This window comes from Saimiri boliviensis, chromosome 1 (assembly GCF_048565385.1).
Source record: "Saimiri boliviensis isolate mSaiBol1 chromosome 1, mSaiBol1.pri, whole genome shotgun sequence".
Lineage (NCBI taxonomy): Eukaryota > Metazoa > Chordata > Mammalia > Primates > Cebidae > Saimiri > Saimiri boliviensis.
In genome coordinates, this window is record NC_133449.1 from 54,633,780 (window position 1) to 54,650,386 (window position 16,607).

A 16,607-nucleotide genomic window follows, 5' to 3' on the forward strand; every position below is an offset into this window, starting at 1 on the left:
AATAATTTAAATATGCAAACATGTTAATTGAACTTCAAAACAAATTGACACATGCTAGAGAGTTTAATGTGCCATTTTAAATATTTGCAATTTTTAAAAAGTCTAATTGAGATGGATAATCTCTCAATAAAATTTATATAATGAAAAAAGACAAAGAAAGATTAAAATACTGATAGGCCATTAGCCATGGGGAGGAACATAAAAAAGATAGTCAAATATTTACCTCTCCAGAGACACTGAGCCTGTATGGTTTTATTGATCAATTTATAAAACACAAAGAAAATGAGAATTTCTGTTATTTAAATATTCTCGCTCTCTTCCCTTTTGCGGTCATCAACTAAGCGGGAACTGCCAAAATGAAGTTCAATCCCTTTGTGACTTCCGACCAAAGCAAGAATCGCAAAGGCATTTCAATGCACCTTCCCACATCCGCAGGAAGATTATGTCCTCCCCTCTTTCCAAAGAGCTGAGACAGAAGTACAACGTGCGATCCATGCCCATCCGAAAGGATGATGAAGTTCAGGTTGTTCGAGGACACTATAAAGGTCAGCAGATTGGCAAAGTAGTCCAGGTTTGCAGGAAGATATACGTAATCTACATTGAACGGGTGCAGCGGAAAAAGGCTAATGGCACAACTGTCCATGTAGGCATTCACCCCAGCAAGGTGGTTATCACTAGGCTAAACCTGGACAAAGACCGCAAACAGATCCTTGAACAGAAAGCCAAATCTCGCCAAGTAGGAAAGGAAAAGGGCAAATACAAGGAAGAAACAACTGAGAGGATGCAGGAATAAAGTAATCTTGTACACAAGCTTTGATTAAAACTTGAAATGAGGAAAAAAAAATATTCTCAAAGCATAGAAAATTATGAAAAACCTCAAATTTCCTGATCTAATCCCAATTTCAAAATAAAATTGGATGAACACTATATCACTTATATGTAGATTAAAACATTATTGCATATTAGTAAACAGATTACATGATCATATTTACAAATAACGCACATCAATCCAATAAAGTTTATTTTTGAATCAAGAGGCAGGCTCAAAATTAGAAGTTTCTTAATCAACTTACACTATTAATATATTTAAAAAAATGAATCTCAGTGAAGGAATATAATATTTTAGAAGTAGGAAAATTGATATGTATATTAGCTAAGAAACATATTCAAAATAAAAGAGATTATATATGGCACACCTGAGATTTAATTGCAAGTCTTTCTGACTTTGAAAACCTTTTTTCATATATATTAGATATTTAGTTGTTTCCAGGTATTAGACAGTCCTGAGTAAATCACAAGTTGCCTTAATAAAGTATTTCAAATGGTTCAGTTATTTGGGGTATGACAGAAAAATCTGGACAAGAGGCTTTTTATTAAGAAGTCAAAGTTTTTCCCAGAAAACCATCAGCAAGCATGCCTTTATGCCTCAGTGACCATAACTGGGCTCAATAGACCTCTGTTGTCATTACTGAAGTGAGTGCATGGTTTTTGATGATTCTCTGTGGAAGATTGCTAGGAAACAGAGTTTGGGGTTTGCTTTTGGGAAGATAAACCATGTCCACAACAATGACGTTATTTATTTGATGGCTGTCAAATGATAACTTCAGCACCCTCCCTCCTTAAGGCAATCAATGAAGCACAGGACAAGGTGAGAGACAGAAGGGACATACTTGATTTTTAGGCAATGAGTCCACTCACTTTCAGTCATTTCTCTATTCTGAATTATTTCCATTATACATCAACCTCCTTAATGTGGTCATAGATGCCCATATGAACTTCTAGTTTGGCAAATGTATACGAATAATTCGTTTTACAATGTAATCATTTATCAGAGGGCCACTGACAGTTTTATTGAATTAGACACATAAAATAGTTTATAGTCAGAGGACACTGGAGGGCAAATCACTAGTAGTGGTAATTACTCCTGTGTGATGCGCCTCACACATCAGGAAATAAAGTAATGTGACTATGGGAACAGCGAAGGCAATATATTAGTGTTCCAATGCCACTGTAGGCAAATTTTCTGTACCTTATTCTAGAATGTCACACACTTAATGTATTATGAATATGTGACATGAAAGTAATATCTTGTGCTATAGGACCCAATCTATGCTCCTTAGAAAGCTGATCTTTTTACTATATGACCACGGGCCAATTTGGAAGGTGCTTTTAGTCAAGTCTGTGTCATCTACTCTCTTCCACCTAAGTGGTCTTCAAATCAGCAGGGTCAACAGAGGCCATTTCTGTCCCTTGGGCATCAACCATATTTCAGTTTACTGTGCCTTGTACTGAAAATTGTTTTAGTGCAGGTCTGATTCCTACTTTATTTAATAGTTACAAAACAATAAGATTGGGAATCTCCTTTTCTTTAACTCAATCATCAAGTATTTATTCTCAATTGGTCAAGCAATGTTGACCTAAGGAATTCCTACTAAATGTTTATAATGGAAAAAGAAATGTGTTTATTTCCTCAAGGGAGTAGGGGAAACAGAGTCATGAAGGCTTGCTACACAGAGCTGAGCTGATGGTCAGAGGTTAGTGGAGGTAGTCAGAAGTTTCTTGCCTATAGGTCAAACGGGATGAATTTTTCTCCTTGGAGTAATTTCATAACAAGTCTGTTTGTTTATTTGGGTCAGTTAGAGTGGGCTGATACAGTGGCAATAATTAAAGGTAGAATGTGCAGAGAAGATGAGACTTTTGTCATATTTTTGATACTGTTTTATTTCATTTTCTCTCCTTTGGCCATTCTTGAGCCTCACAATCATTTTCTACCCCCTGGGTGCTTCTCATTTATATTCTGAGCCCATCTCTGTGCTTTTATGAAAGTTTTACTAACCACACTTTGTCCTAGGAAAGTAGTGGATGTGTTGTGGTCATAAAGGATGTTAATTGGAAGGACTGATTCCTTTGGTTAAACTTCTCTCTTCTGCATCATCATTTTAATTTGTCTCTTTGATTATTTCTATCAGCATACCAGAATTCTCAAGTAGCCTCAAATTTTTAAGACATGACAATATTTTGGCTCATCTCTCCTGGCCCGGGCAAGCCATCTAGGATGTCACCCCTATTCCCTTCCATCATACCCTGATGAAGCCTCTATATCAATCATTGAAGTTATTGTCTTACCCTTTGTACCCTTTCTACTCTCGACTCAAGCATTTTTGCAATCAATCTTCTACCCAACATTGACAGTTACTCTTTTACAAATCAGGTACTCTTTTAAAAATGCCTTGCCCTGTATCTTAGAATAAAACCAAAATTCCTTTCACAGTAATCAAGACCTTATATGGGTTTAGGTGTGGTAGCTCACACCTGTAATCCCAAGAATTTAGGAGGCCCAGGTGGGTGGATGTCTTGAGCACAGAAGTTTGAGACCAGCCTTGGCAATATGACAAAACCCTGTCTGTACAAAAGAAAAAAAATTAGCAGGGCATGATGGCACATACCTGTAGTCCCAGCTACTTAGGAGGCTGAGGTGGGAGGATTGATTGAGCCCAGGAGGTCAAGGCTTCAGAGAGCTATGATCATGCTATTATGCTCCAGCCTGGGCAACAGAATGAGATCCTAAGAAAAATAACAACGACAGCCATATATGCTTTGACCCTTGTCTCATTCTTCAACATTGTGTCAACCATGCTGTCCTCACTTTCTTCTCCCCTGAAGATATGCATCCAACTCATTTGTTTCAACTGCACTCATTACTCATCTGCTCCTTGAATATTTCAAGATATTCCTCATCTCAATTTGTTGTTCTTTCTCCTTGAAATTGCTTCTTTCTCTGATTTTTGAATGGCTGAAAAACATCCTCATTTATTCATACATCTCAGCTTAGCCGTACCTCCAAAAAGTTGGGATCCTTCCCCCTACCCAATTAGAATGGCAAACCAAAAACTCCCTCTCTGATTACAGTTAATTCATTTTAACTTACTTGTCTTAGGACGTGAAATTATTTTGTTTACTTTTTTCTTAGTTTATACTGGTTTCAGCTGTAGTCACAAAATGCAGACACAGACAGATACACAAACCACAGATGTGTACCTAGTAAGGTCAGGTGCCTAGTTTATTTGTTCAGGGCTGCATCACCTAAAACAAAACAAAACAAAACAAAACAAAACAAAACAAAACAAAACAAAACACGTGGCACTTGCGAGATGCACAATACATATCATTTTAGTGCTTCTTTCTTGAAATGTGGAATTGAAGAAAAAGAAGAAAGGTAATGTCAAAGGGCACTCAGGTAAACAATAAACACTAACATTTATTAAATTCTTATTAGGGGTCAATTTATATTCTAAACACCACCTATAGTGTGAGTCCCACTATCATTTTTATTTTGCAGGTGAAGAAGCAAAAGCAAAAGAGGTCTATGTGTGATATAGTTTGGATGTTTTCTCCTTTCAAATATCATGTTGAAATGTGATCACCAGTGTTGGAGGTGGGGCTCATTGGGAGGTATTTGATCATAAATGGCTCCGTGCCCTCAGCAAAACAATGAGTTCATGTGGGATCTGGTTACTAAAGAGATTGGGATCTCCCTCCTCTCTTTTGTTAACTTTTTTACCATATGACAGGCCTGCTGCCCTTTGCTATCCACCATAAGTAAAAACTTCCCGAGGTCCTGACCAGAAACAAATATTGGTGCCATGGTTGCTGTACAGCCTGCAAAACTGTGAGCTACATAAACCTCTTTTCTTTTTAAATTACCCATTCTCAGAGCACACAATGGACTAATAGAATCTGTATCCTAAATCATTATATATAAACACACACACACACACACACACACACACACACACACACACACACCCACACACATATATATATATTTTATTGCATTTTAGGTTCTGGGGTACATGTGAAGAGAATGTAGGATTGTTGCATAGGTACATACATGGCAGTGTGGTTTGCTGCCTCCATCCACATCACCTATATCTGGCATTTCTCCCCATGTTATCCCTCCCCAACTCCCTATGCTCCACTGTCCCTCCCCAAGTCTCCCGGACAGACCTCAGTGTGCGATGCTCCCCTCCCTGTGTCCATGTGTTCTCATTGTTCAACACCCACCTATGAGTGAGAGCATGTATTGTTTGATTTTCTGTTCTTGTGTCAGTTTGCTGAGAATGATGGTATCCAGGTTCATCCATGTCCCTACAAAGGACACGAACTCATCGTTTTTGATGGCTGCATAGTATGCCATGGTGTGTATGTGCCACATTTTCCCTGTCTACTCTATCATTGATTGGGCATTTGGGTTGGTTCCAAGTCTCTGCTATTGTAAACAGTGCTGCAATGAACATATGTGTGCATGTGTCCTTATAATAAAACAATTTAAAATCCATTGGATATTTACCCAGTAATGGGATTGCTGGGTTAAATAGAATTTCTATTTCTAGGTCCTTGAGGAATTGCCACACTGTCTTCCACTAATTTACACTCCCACCAACAGTGTAATTTCTATTTCTCCACATCCTCTCCAGCATCTGTTGGCTCCTGATTTTTTAATGATCACCATCCTAACTGGTGTAAGATGATATCTCAATATAGTTTTGATTTGCATTTCTATAATGACCAGTGATGATGAGCATTTTTTCATATGTTTGTTGGCCTCATATATGTCTTCTTTTGAAAGTGTCTGTTCATATCCTTTGCCCACTTTTGAATGGGTTCATTTTTTTTTCTTGTAAATCTGTTTTCGTCCTTTGTAGATTTTGGATATAAGTCCTTTGTCAGATGGGTAGATTGCAAAATTTTTTCCCCATTCTGTTGGTTGCTGGTTCACTCTAATGATTGTTTCTTTTGCTGTGCAGAAGCTTTGAAGTTTAATTAGATCCCATTTGTCTATTTTGGTTTTTGTTGCCAGTGCTTTTGTGTTTTAGTTATGAATTCCTTGCCTATGCCTACATCCTGAATGGTTTTGCCTAGGTTTTCTTACAAGAGAATTAGAATATTACATAAACTTTCTTGTTAAAGCAGTTAGAGAGCTTGAGAGAACTGTTTTGAAAGAAGTTCTACCCTGGGTAAAAGGCTATCAAATGGCGTCACATGCTATGGAGAAACCTTTCATGAAAGTGAGAGTCAATCAATTCAGCATACTTTGTTTTTGGCTTATCTTAAAAATTGCTACAGCCACCCCACCTTTAGCAATCACTCTTTTACCAGTCAGCAGCCATCAACATTGAGGCAATACTTTCCATCAGCTGAGATGATCATTGGAAATCTTAGCAATAAAATATTTTTAAATTAAGATAGATATATTTTATATACACAGTGCAATTACACATTTAACGAACCACAGTATATAACTTTTATGTACAATCTTAAACCAAATAATTTGTGTGGCTCTATTATAATATTCACTTTATTGCAGCTGCCTGAAATCAAATCCACGATATCTAACTGTTTTTCTACCCATTAATCAACCTCTCTACAACCTTTCCTCCCTGCTAACCTTTACAGTCTCCAATACCCACCACTTTATACTCTATCTTCGTGAGATCATAGAACAACTAAAAGCTTACACTCTGGGATCATGCACAAACCAAGCATATCCACTCTTGCCATTTTCACTCAATACATGAGGATTCAGGCCAGGGCAATTAGGCAGGAAAATAAATAAAATGTATAGACTGGAGAGGCTGAAGTAAAATTATGTCTATTTGCAGATAGCATGATACTGAATATAGAAAATCTTAAGAAATCTACTAGACAATAGGTATTTTCAGCAAGGTTTTAGAATACAAGTTCAATAAACCAAAATAACTTATTTCTGTAACTTACTTCTTTTTCTTTTTCTGGAAACAGTTCAGCAGTTTAATAACGGTGTGGGGAACCCAACTCGAAATATAAAACAAATAATCACGCATCTCTGGAGTTTTGGTTTCTGTTGTTTCTTTCTGGGTGTATATGTTTTGATGGCAACATCCATCTGAACAGCCTGCTCCAACATTTCTCAGTGAAGAAGCTGAGGATGCAGTTGGTCCCAGGGACAGAAAGACCTTCTAACACCGCTCAGCTTCACCAGCCACCAAAACTCTGGACAGACGAGTTATTTGATCCAAAGCTGAATCCTTCTGTGCCTGATCCAAAACCAGAGAATCTGCTACTCTGGATCCCAAAATCAAAAGTCGGTTGGAAGACTGATCCAAAAGTAGGGGCGTTAAATTAAAATAAAATATTCAAAAATAAAATAAATGACATTTTATTTATAAAAGTATCCAGATGAATAAAATACTTTGGAAATTTCTTAATAGAAGAGCAAGACACATACTCTAAAAACAATAAAATATTACCTCAAGAAATTAAAGACACAAATAAGTGGAAAGGTTTCCCATGTTCTTATTCCAGAAAACTCAATATTTTCAAAGTGGCAATATTCCCCAAATTAATCCACAGATTCTGTATAATACATATTTATATCATAGCTGGAGAGGCGTTTTTTTTTTTTTTTTTTGTCCCAGAAGGTGACAAGCCTATTCTAAAATTAATATGGAAATTTAAGAGACTCAAAATAGCTTTAAAAAAAAACCTTAAATAGAAATTAGAAAGGTCACAATTTCCAATTTCAAAATTTACTGGAAAACTATTATAGGCTAGGGTTGGTGGTTTATGCCTATAATTCCAATACTTTGGAGGCCGAAGCAGGTAGATCACTTGAGGTCAAAAAATCAAGAACAGCCTGGCCATCATGGTGAATCCCCATCTGTACTAAAAACACAAAAATTAGCCGGGAGTGGTGGCAAGCTCCTGTAATCCCAGCTACTCAGGAGGCTGAGCCAAGAGGAAAAGACAAAAAAACAAAAGAAACAAACCAATCCCACGCCCCCCAAAAACTAGCATAATCAAGACAATTTGTACTGCAGATATATGTAGAGATTGATTGAATAGAATTCAATGTCCAGAAATAAACCTCTACAATTTAGAATCAACTAGTTTTTACAGTGATGTCATGACAATTCAATGGGAAAAGAGCGGTCCCTTCAACAAATGGTGCTGAGACAACTGAATATACATTTGAAAAATACATAAATAAGCAAATGTGAACTCCTTCCCCATACCACACTAAAAATTTAACTCAAAATGTATCATAAACCAAATTGTAACAGTTAATACTATAAAACTTTTAGAAAAAATTCTGTGAGAAAATCTTTGTCACCTTGGATCAGGTAACACATTTTTTGATATTATATCAAAAACACATAAAGCAAAAGAAAAGTAGATAAATTATAGATCATCAAAACTGAAATGTTTTGTGGTTAAATGATAGCAAACAAATACATTTGCAAATCGTGTATCTGAAAATTGACCCATATATAGAATATATAAATATTCATACATTTCAATAATAAAGTACATAAAAAGCAAAATGGACATGGGATTTGAATAGACATTTCACTATAAAAGATAAGCAAATTGCTAATTAAAAACATAAAAATATATCCAATATCATTAGTCATCACACCAGGGTGGCCATAATAAAAAAACACAAATATAATAATAACAAGTGTTAACGAGGGTGCAAATAAATTGGAGCCCTCATACACTGCTAGTGGGGATGTGAAGTGTGCAGCTGCTTTAGAAAGCAGGGCATTTCTCAAAAGGTTAATTACGGAGTTACCATGTTACATGACAATTCGACTCATCTGTATATACCAAATAAAAATAAAAATATACATCCAGACAAAAATGTATACAAAAAGTTCCTCATGGCATTATTCATAATCGTGAAAACATGGAAACAATACAATTGTCCATTAAATGATTAATAGATACATAAAATAAGGTCACTTCTACGATCTAATATTATATGAAAATAAAAAGGAATTAAGTACTGGTCATTAACATGGGTACATTTTGAAAACATTATAATAAATGAAAGAAAACAGTCACAAAAGTCTAAATAGTGTCTGTTTCCATTTATATAAAATGTCCATAATTGACAAATATACAGAGACAAAATTTGATTAGTGGTTGCCTAGGCTTGGGGTTGAGGAGAAAAATGGCACCCAACTTACAATGCGTATGGAGTTTCTTGGAGGAGTAATGGAAATATTCTATATTTGATTATGTTTATTGATTATGTTTATATATAACAATTCATTGTACACTTAAAACACACACATACACCTAACGCCTATTGGTGTTATTCAGAAACAGTCTCTATACTGCTTTCTAGTAATCTGATTAGTTGTAATCAGGAATTTGCAAAGTCATAGTGAATCACTGAAGGCAGTTTTATAAAATATATGACTTCATCCTGATCTTATTCTTGCATTCTAACACATCCCTGGTGAGGGTATAGAACTCTTGGTGTATGAATTTATATAAACTTCTTCAGTGATTTGGAATCTTAATGATAGTTTAACTCATCAAAAAGAAGAGAAAATACCTTACAAAAATTTATTTTCATTCTATTTCTACTACAATATTTTTGTATATGATCAGAGAATGCTGTCTTCTGTATTACATAATAATGGCATTATAAAATGTCTCTTTAAAAATAAAATCTATATGGTTTATATTTAGATGTGGAAGTTTTGCTCTAACAAATAATAAAGTTTCATATGAACTGAATAAAACAGAATTATTTTCAAAGATTTATTTGATTACATCATGCACAAAATAGGTGGACTTCATTTACATTTTCATGCACCTGCATACAATTATTTTAACAAATATTATCCATTACTTTACATCAGCCTGTGCTGTATATTGTATCATAATCGTTAATCATCTGTTTTAATTCTTAAATATATACAATTCTCTATCACTGTTTAAAGGAAAATGTGTTGCATATTTTAAAATGAATAAATGCTATTATTATCATAATTAGAGCATACTCCTATAAATATATAATAATCCACAAAGCTTTTTAAAATTTTTTCAAATCTTTGCTATTGTGGTCATTTAACACCAACTTGGAGATTCAGCTTATCCAAACTAATGGTTCAATTCTATCATGACTAAAGGTATTATAAGGGACTAATAGAGCACTCACTAGCTCATTTATTTATTTGTTTTTAAATATGAAATGTTTTGTAAATATTTATGTTATCCTTGCACAGGGGCCATGCTAACCTTTTCTGTATCATTCTCATTTTAGTATATGTGCTGCCAAACTGAACCTTCACTTACTTATTTTTATAGTAAAATTAAAGTTTGCATTTAGTATCTACAACATTAGTTATACAGGAAATTAACATAAATGAATATTTTATGTAACATTTTAATTAGATCAGTATGAAATTGTTACTTTGATAACAATTTTTATTTTTATTTGAGAAGTAAAAATTCTCAAATATTGTTAACAGCATATAATCGAATCTAAATATATATGCAAATTAAAGACCCTTTGGAAAGTTAATACTTGACTTAGTATTTATTGAATACCACTTATGTGCTAACAGGGAGTTAAAGTGAAGGAAAAGAAGGATATTATGGAAACTACTCTAAAGCAGTCTAGAATTAGAGGAGGAATAGATATTTGAACACATTTTAAAATATGCTGTAAGTAATCATATACAGGTATGTCCACAAAAAATGTAGTAGTGGGATATATAGTCTCACTCAGTATTCTGGAAAGACTTTCTATTTAAAAAATGACAGGAAAAATTCATTTGTGTATACTGAACAATAATGTGTTACATTTGTTGTAATTCTTTTGAAGAATTTAACAATTTTAGCTTAGGGTGATTAAAAACAACATTAAGAAAATCACCTATGTATAATTGCTGTAACTTTATTCTAATCTCCATTCCTTCAATATATAATACACAAATGCACTTATGAAATAATGCAATAATATTTAGAGTGTGATTCCCATGTCAATAACGTAAAAGGAATGGAAACACATACCTGTATAAACACATAAATATCACATATAAATGAATACATGTACTTATATCTGGCTACTCTTTATATACTAATAGTTGTAATTTTTCTTTTTAAATAAAGTATTGTTTTAAGAAATAGAGGAATACATTTATAAATGTCTATTTAACATTCAGTCTGATCTAGACTTCATATTAATTTGCTTGTGTGATTTGGGAAAACTATTTGCCTTACATAAACATCATCTTTTTCATTAAAAACACAGGAATACAGAATATGCTCTTGTGAAAATTAAGTGAAATCATTATATAAATATTTTAATCTGAAAAATTATCATTTTACTACTTAACAAAAATACAAATTTAATGACTGTATAATAGCCCTTTGTGTCTAAACTATGATTCATATAATTATTCACTCTTTGGCATGTTTGTTTGGAATAATTAATGACCAAATATATATACACATCTATGCATTCTTCTTTGTAATCTACTTATCATAAATTTCTAAAAGTATTATTTGAGGGGCAAAAGGAATGTTACCAAATGTTCCTTATGTAGAGATAGACAAATTGCATTATAAAAAGTTTGTGACAACTCTCCCAATAGTAGTTTATCTAATTCATCATGAACTATTGCTAATAGTAGCTAGTTTTTCATTTTAATTTATAGAGAGAGTTTATGAGTTAGCAAAAGGTATACTTTACTTGCATTTTAATTTATTTGAATATTTCTTGTAGATTATTTTTAGTGAATTATATTTCTTTTGTGAGTTGGATTTACGCGTTTGTTTTTTATAAGAATATCTTTTTCTTTTCCTTTTAAGTAATGAATTGTCAGTCACCTACATATTAAAATTGTTATTTTGCATGAATATGGGATACCACCTTGTGCTAAATTATATACAGTTTTACCTGATACCAATTTCCTTCTTTTGTATTGATATGCATGTTTCTTTTATTGTCAAACTTGTTATTTTGCTTATAGCACTTTTATAACGGCATTTAACAGACAATTGTTCGAGTATACAATTATTATTTTCTTGTGGAAAATTATTTTTCCTGTTTTACCAGAATTTTTTTTTCTTTCACTTTGCATTCACTTTGACAGGTTTTGAATCTATCTTTTCTCATGTGGGGAGAGAGGCAATAGAGGGTACTTTTTAACTCCACACATCAATTTATTATTGGGATAAATGTATGCATTGATTTTGTGAATATTAACATCTTTACAACACTTAGTGCTTTCAATAAAGAATATATTTCAGGCCTTCTATTTCATGTGATTTATTTTTTATAGCATGCTTCAGGTTCATTATACTCGTTGTTCCCTCTTTAGCTCTGCCTTCCCAAAATTAATCCCTAATTATACTGGTGGACTCCCATGCATTATATAGAGATAGCCAAATTGCTTTACAGAAAGGTTGTAGCAATTATAATTCCCTGTGTCAGTTTATCTAATCTATCAGGTTTATGCCTTTCATTTCAGGGCTCTACTGAAATTTCCTCACCAAAGATGACTTTTTTTTTTTTTTAACCTCTTTCTGTCCCATGTCTTTAATAGCCCATTGTTTTCCTTTGCTTTATTTTTCTTCACAGCATTTATCACTGCCAGAAGCTACATTTCCTATTTATTTTCTAATTTTCTCCACCATGGCATAACTCATGTTGGCATGGTCTTTGAATTTGTTTCAATCCTGAATCTTGAGAGTCCAGAAGAGTACTAAGAACATCGTTAGTATTCATAATTAATCAATGGTCCCCAGTGAAAATTTGCATTTCATTTATATAAATCATGCAAGTTTCCCCTTATATTAATTGTTATTAGTTTGGTTTGTTGGAGCTAAGTGAATGGAATGTTTATTATTATTTTATTTTCTATGACCACCTTAAAAATTTACTCATTTCTGGGCTGGGCACTGTGACTCACACCTGTAACCCCAGTACTTTGGGAGGCCGAGGTGGGTGGATCACGAGGTCAAGAGATTGAGACCATCCTAGTCAACGTGGTGAAACCCCATCTCTACTAAAAATACAAAAAATTAACTGGGCATGGTGGCACGTGCCTGTAATCCCAGCTACTCAGGAGGTTGAGGCAGGAGAATTGCCTGAATCCAAGAGGCAGAGGTTTCAGTGAGCCAAGATCCAGCCATTGCACTACAGCTTGGGTAACAAGAGTGAAACTCCATCTCAAAAAAAAAAAAAAAAAAAAAAAAGAAAAAAAAAGAAAAAAAATACTCATTTCTGCAAAATTCTAGAGATTAGTATAAATTCTCTGAAAATTTCTATAAAGCCTGATACAGTTTATCATTGCAAATATAACCAGGATTTTTATAAATGTTGATCTAGAGACTGAGACAGAAATAGATATAGAGATGTATATTTTACACATAGATAAATATATAGATATTCAAAGAACCAAGTCATCCCAGAATTGATTGAAACTATTAAAATTCATCACCACAACATATTTCTATATTTCAAATTGTTATGCAGTGGAACTCCCAAATGGATTGAAAAACATAAATGCAGAATATTGATAAATGGCAGCACAGTGAGCTAAAGAAGGTGGCTGGCAGAGGAGCCTAGTGATGGCAGAGAGAAGCACTTTCATGTGACAGCATTATTAATGACTGAAAATAATTTGTAAAGCATCTTAAGTGGCTGCTCAGATGATTTTAAAATCAGATGATGGAGGAAACTCATTACTGGGGAAACATTTTTTATGATAACAGAGATTGTGTCACTGGTGAAGACCTCTCTGCTCTGTATTCACTGGGAATTTTGGCCAGAAAGTTCAAGACCTTATGTGTTTCTCCTATCCTCTGATCTGTAAGATTTCAAGCCTTTGATCAGTCATTGGGCTAGATAAATTTTAAGGTCTCTTCCAATCTAATACATGCAGTTTTTGCACTACGAATCACATGTCTTACATGCTAATAATTCTAAAGGAGAAAAAATAAAAAAGAAATCACTTTAGAATCCAGAATGAAACTGAAAGTGTATTTTTTTAGCATTGAGACTGTATTTTTCCTAAGAACCTAAGTTACTGATAACAAGCTAAATCTTTTTTTGTTGTTGTTCTTGAGACGGAGTCTTGCTTTGTCACCAGGCTTGAGTGCAATAGGGTGATCTCGGCTCACTGCAACCTCTGCCTCTCAGGTTCAAGCAATTCTCCTGCCTCAGCCTCCCGAGTAAGTGGGATTACAGATGCATGCCACCATGCCCGGCTGATTTTTGTATTTTTTAGTAGAGTCAGAGTTTCACCATTTTGGCCAGAATGGTCTTGATCTCTTGACTTTGTGATCCACCTGCCCTGGCTTCCCAAAGTGCAGGGATTATAGGCCTGAGCCACTGAGCCCAGACAACAAATTAAATCTTTAGAAATATAATACTTTAAGATTATTAAATATATTCAACATTATGTGTTAGTTATGCTAAGTCTACAAATGAACTTGGTGTTTTATGAACATCCCTGGGAAATTCCTACAATGTCTATTTGAACACAAAATTTTTAAAAATTTTTATTTATTTTTATTTTATTGCATTTTAGGTTTGGGGGTACATGTGAAGAACATGCAAGATTGTTGCATAGGTACACACGTGGCAATGATGTGCTGCCTTCCTCCACATCACCTATATCTGGCATTTCTCCCCATGCTATCTCTCCCCAACACTCCACCCCCCACTGTCCCTCCCCTATTTTCCCCCAACAGACCCCAGTGTGTAATGCTCCCCACCCTGTGTCCGTGTGTTCTCATTGTTCAACACCCACCTATGAGTGAGAACATGTGGTGTTTGATTTTCTGCTCCTGTGTCAGTTGGCTGAGAATGATGGTTTCCGGGTTCATCCACGTCCCTACAAAGGACATGAACTCATCGTTTTTGATGGCTGCATAATATTCCATGGTGTATATGTGCCACATTTTCCCTGTCCAGTCTATCATCAATGGGCATTTGGGTTGGTTCCAGGTCTTTGCTATTGTGAACAGTGCTGCAATGAACAGTCGTGTGAACGTGCCCTTATAGTAGGACGATTTATAATCCTTTGGATATATACCCAGTAATGGGATTGCTGGGACAAATGGAATTTCTATTTCTCGGTCCTTGAGGTATCGCCACACTGTCTTCCACAATGGTTGAACTAATTTACCTTCCCACCAACAGTGTAAAAGTGTTCCTGTTTCTCCACATCCTCTCCCGCATCTGTTGTTTCCAGATTTTTTAATGATCGCCATTCTAACTGGCTTGAGATGGTATCTCAATGTAGTTTTGATTTGCGTTTCTTTGATGACCAGTGATATGAGCATTTTTTCATATGTTTGTTGGCCTCATGTATGTCTTCTTTCGTAAAGTATCTGTTCATGTCCTTTGCTCACTATTGAATGGGCTTGTTTGTTTGTTTTCTTGTAAATCTGTTGTAGTTCTTTGTAAATTCTGGATATCAGCCCTTTGTCAGATGGGTAAACTGCAAAAATTTTTTCCCATTCTGTTGGTTGCTGATTCACTCTAACAACTCTTTCTTTTGCCATGCAGAAGCTGTGGAGTTTGATTAGGTCCCGTTTGTCTATTTTGGCTTTTGTTGCCAATGCTTTTGGTGTTTTGGTCATGAAGTCCTTGCCTATACCTATGTCCTGAATGGTCTTGCTGAGATTTTCTTCTAGGGTTTTTATGGTGTTAGGTCTTATGTTTAAGTCTTTAATCCATCTGGAGTTAATTTTAGTGTAAGGTGTCAGGAAGAAGTCCAGTTTCTGCTTTCTACACAAGGCTAGTCAGTTTTCCTAACACCATTTATTAAACAGGGAATCCTTTCCCCATTACTTGTTTTTGTCAGGTTTGTTAAAGATTGGATGGGTGTAGATAAGTTGTGTTACTTCTGAGGCCTCTGTTCTGTTCCATTGGTCTATATCTCTGTTTTGGTACCAGTAACATGCTGTTTATATTACTGTAGCCTTGTAGTATAATTTGAAGTCCACTCGTGTGATGCCTCCTGCTTTGTTCTTTTTGCTTAGAATTGACTTGGCTATGCAGGCTCTCTTTTGGTTCCATATGAAGTTTAAGGTGTTTTTTTCCAGGTCTGTGAAGAGGGTCATTGGTAGCTTGATGGGGATAGCATTGAATCTGTAAATTACTTTGGGCATTATGGCCATTTTCATAATATTGATTCTTCCTAACCATGAACATGGAATGTTTCTCCATCTGTTTGTGTCCTCTTTTACTTCGTTGAGCAGTGGCTTGTAGTTCTCCTTGAAGGGGTTCTTTACGTTCCTTGTTAGTTGTATTCTTCAGTATTTTATTCTCTTTGTGGCAATTGTGAATGTCAGTTCGTTCTTGATTTGGCTCTCTTTAAGTCTGTTATTGGTGTATAGGAATGCTCGTGAATTTTGCACGTTGATTTTGTATCCTGAGACTTTGTTGAAGTTGCTTATCGGTTTCAGGAGATTTGTGGCTGAGACGATGGGGTCTTCTAGATATAAAATCATGTCGTCTGCAAATAAAGACAATTTGATTTCCTCCTTTCCTATTTGAATACCCTTTATTTCTTTTTCTTGCCTGATTGCTCTGGCTAGAACTTCCAGTACTATATTGAATAGGAGTGGTGAGAGAGGGCATCCTTGTCTAGTGTCAGATTTCAAAGGGAATGCTTCCAGTTTTTGCCCATTCAGTATGATATTGGCTGTTGGTTTGTCGTAAAAAGCTTTTATTATTTTGAGATACGTTCTGTCAATACCTAGTTTATTGAGGTTTTTAGCATAAAGGGCTGTTGAATTTTGTCAAAGGC

General features: G+C 34.9%; 1 non-coding gene across 1 annotated transcript; it reads right to left on the bottom strand.

Moving 5' to 3' along the window:
- Nucleotides 1–10,016: 10,016 nt before the first annotated feature.
- Nucleotides 10,017–10,121, bottom strand: LOC120362080 (U6 spliceosomal RNA). The gene has a single exon (XR_005578083.1). It is a non-coding gene; the product is annotated as a U6 spliceosomal RNA (small nuclear RNA).
- Nucleotides 10,122–16,607: the final 6,486 nt, after the last annotated feature.